Here is a 4059-nt window from a genome sequence, read left to right on the forward strand (position 1 = left end):
TCCATGTTTAGCACAGCACAGCTCGCTTGGAGCGCTCATATGCTGTAAAACTTAAATTAATATTAATAATATTTGTTTCAATCACTGAATGAAGCCTGCTATATTTGGGACAATAGTCGCGAGTCTCACGACCTTAAATAGCTTGCACAAAACTCTTGATCAGCTCTCAAAGTTTGTTCATTTAAACTGTTATCCGCAGTGAGGGAGGGAGAGAGAGAGAGAGAGGAGAGAGAGAGAGAGAGAGAGAGAGAGAGAGAGAGAGAGAGAGAGAGAGAGAGAGAGAGAGAGAGAGAGAGAGAGAGAGAGAGAGAGAGAGAGAGAGAGAGAGAGAGAGAGAGAGAGAGAGAGAGAGAGAGAGAGAGAGAGAGGTCTGTGCTCTGCGGTCTTGGCCATTAGTTAATTTATATATAATAATTATATAATTTATAATAACAATCTACTTGTTTTGTGTAAATAATACATTGTCACATATGTATAAACTTAAATAGACAAACTATACAAGTAGTTAATGTCTCTTTGTATTAATTTGTCCTGTTCTTGACGTAATGCGCATCATTGACAAAATGTGTGCCCAGATGTTCGACTAGTTCGAATATTCATGTTTGTTTTAGAGGGAATATTCAAACGTCATTTTTGAGCAATTTTGACAGCCCTATTGGGGCCAGCGCTTCCCGTGTAGTGATTGGACAGCAGCTTAGCGCACTTTGCCCAGAAAGGTCCCGCCTCTTACCATAACGGGGAGATGCAAGCGCTAAATATTTTGCGTGTTCTTGTGGGCAGAGGGTTAGTCAACAAACGGTTCTTGTTATGTCATTCCTGAAAGTTTTTAGAGTGAATGGGAGATATTTGAAACCATTTTACTTCTGCCTTTCTTTTTCTTCTGACGAGTTAAAATCATGTTGCTAAGCATATGGAAACCTGAAAGAAAAAAAAAGAAGAAAAAAAACCTGAGGATTTTGTTTAATCTAATAGTGGTTTGTTTAGGAAAAGGTGTTTCTCTGATACATCAGTGTTCGTTCACAATTAAGAATGCAGTTGGCATCACTTTAATGTATGTGCCACCCATTTTAGCTCTGGGATTTGGAGCAATATGAGATGTGACAACAGAAGTGACAATGCATAGGAACACTGAGGAAAACAATGTCAACAAACGGCTTTGAGATGCAACACTGAGAGGCGTTTATGTAAATAAAAGAAGAACCCTATTCTGGTAAATGACACTGCTGCTTAGGAAAAAAACAACATGGGGAAAATGGCATGCAAATGATGAGAACTGATTTAACTTCAGAGGGAATGGAAGGAGACTCGGAGGAATGAGCAATAACAATAGCTTCTTTACTATTCAGAAGTAAAACAGGTTTATTTCAAACTAATGTCTTTGCTTATTACATTACAGTATTCTGCAAATGCTCAGTATTCTTATATTTATTCTATTATGATTGCGGTAACATTTTATTTTCAGGTTGAGTTATTAACTATTAACTAGTTGCTTATTAGCATGCATATTACTCGTTTATTAGTATTTATAAAGCACATATTAATTCCTTTTTCTGCATGACCTTATTCTACATGCCTTAATCCTACCCAATACCTAAACTTAAATATGACAAAAATGACCTTACTAACTATTAATAAGCAATAAATTAGGAGTTTATTGAGGCAAAATTCATAGTTAATAGTGAATATGTGTTCCCCATACTAAAGAGTTACCATGATGGTGTGTGTGTGTGTGTGTGTGTGTGTGTGTGTGTGTGTGTGTGTGTGTGTGTGTGTGTGTGTGTGTGTGTGTGTGTGTGTGTGTGTGTGTGTGTGTGTGTGTGTGTGTGTGTGTTCTAAAAGTATCCTTGGTAAATGTCCATTCTGCCATTAATTGGTTTCAGCATATGAGAGACTGCAGCACAGTGTGTGTAAAAATGCAGTGCAGAAATGTTTGTTTGAACTGCATGTAGTGTCTCTTCAATTTACTGTACATGAGTTGAGGACTGGTGTAACAGTGATGTGTGGTGTAAGATTCATGCCAAAAGTTACTTTGAAGTTTTGAGTGATACTAAAAACCAAAAGAAATCTTGAAACTCTGGTCAAAACAATTTTTGGTAATCACAGCTAAGAAAAAGTCCTGACAACAGTTTCCTGTTGTGTGCTTTTATGTTATTCTAAAATTTGGGATCAAAGATCTATTTGATATTTCACAAAGGAAATTACATTGTGTGTTTCTCACTCCCTATGTGAACTATTTTTAACATATCAGTGCATGTCTTACAAAAAGCCTTAAAATGAGCTTTTATAATTAAGCTGTATTTGCTCATTGAATTTACAGTATCCTATTAAGGTTAATTTATTTAGTCTGTTGTTATTTATTTATTTATTTATAATTTTGTTTTTTGTTCAAAGAAGACCATACGGTAAGCATATAGCTGGCCATTTAAAATGCAAAGGGAACATGGTTGGCTGCCTTTGACATTTACTTGTCATTTTCCATAGGCTCATTGAAGAGTCACTATGTCTCTTTTTACACATATGATCCTCTCTTTCTAATTAAATGAAGTGAAACAGCCTTGTGTAGCAGTTTCATGGATTTCATTTATGTCAGCAAGTTTCCAAAGGCACCCATCTGAATTTCAAATGATAAATGTAAATATAAATCCCACTCTTAGTGTAGCAATTACATTAAATCCCACATTATGGAAATAAAGACAAAACCAACAAAACATAATTTAATTTTCTGCATTTAGTTCCTTATAGGAGTACAGAGAGGGGAACAGTGCATTTAATTTAGTAATTTCTATGTGGTTAGTCTTCACTGGAAATCCAATTAAGTCGACTATAAGTGAAATATTTATACAGTATACCACCAATCCTCTAAAATGTTTTTTTCTCATAGTTGTAGTTTTTGAATTAAATATCAGTGTGCAATGAAATACTGTAGCACTGCTTAAAATGGCATTGTGGTATTCACACTGCCAAGATCCTTGATAGCACGGAAACATACGTATAGTGCATGTAAAAGGAAAACAATGAACATAGCAATCCAAATTAAACAATTCTGAGATATTTTTCACAAGTTCACACTTACAAATTATTAGAGTATGGATATTTGGTGTGCTGTCTGAATGTTGCCCAAACCAAGAGTAACTCCCCCATTGCCCTGCGGCTGGGATAGAAACTAGCCAAGAGTGAGTCGTCGGTGTGGTGGAGAGATGCAGAAAAGAATGTCGAGGAACAGAGGTGAGTCATCTATATATATATATATATATATATATATATATATATATATATATATATATATATATAATGTTATATATTATGAGCATAATATTATGACCACTGACAAGTGAAGTGAATAACACTGATTATCTCTTCATCACAGCACCTGTTAGTGGGTGGGATATATTAGGCATTTAACATTTTGTCCTCATTGTTGATGTGTTAGAAGCAGGAAAAATGAGTGGGCGTAAGGATTTGAGCAAGTTTGGCAAGGGCCAAATTGTGATGGCTAGACGACTGAGTAAGGGCATCTCCAAAACTACAACACGTGTGGGGTGTTCACGGTCTGCAGTGGTCAGTATCTATTAAAAGTGCTTCAAGGAAGGAACAGTGGTGAACCGGTGACAGCGTACTGGGCGGCCAAGGCTTATTGATGCCCGTGGGGAACAAAAGCTGGCCCGGGTAGTCCGATCAACAAACTACTGTAGATCAAAATGCTCAAATTAATCCTGGTTCTAATGAAAAGGTATCAGAGTGCATCGCAGTCAGGGTGCCCATGCTGACCCATGTCCCCCTGTAATAGCACCGACAGTGGGCATGTGAGCATCAGAACTGGACTGCGGAGCAATGGAAGAAGGTGGCCTGGTCTGATGAATCACTGGATTCGGTGGATGGCCGGGTGCATGTGCGTCACTCACCTGGGGAACACATGGCACCAGGATGTACCATAGTAAAAAGGCAAGCAGATGGAGGCATTGGGATGCTTTGGCCAAAGTTCTGCTGGGAAACCTTAGGTTCTGCCATTCATGTGGATGTTAATTTGACATGTACCTTCTACCAAAGCACTGACCATGC

This window comes from Pseudorasbora parva, chromosome 1, assembly GCF_024679245.1.
Source record: "Pseudorasbora parva isolate DD20220531a chromosome 1, ASM2467924v1, whole genome shotgun sequence".
Classification (NCBI taxonomy): Eukaryota; Metazoa; Chordata; class Actinopteri; order Cypriniformes; family Gobionidae; genus Pseudorasbora; species Pseudorasbora parva.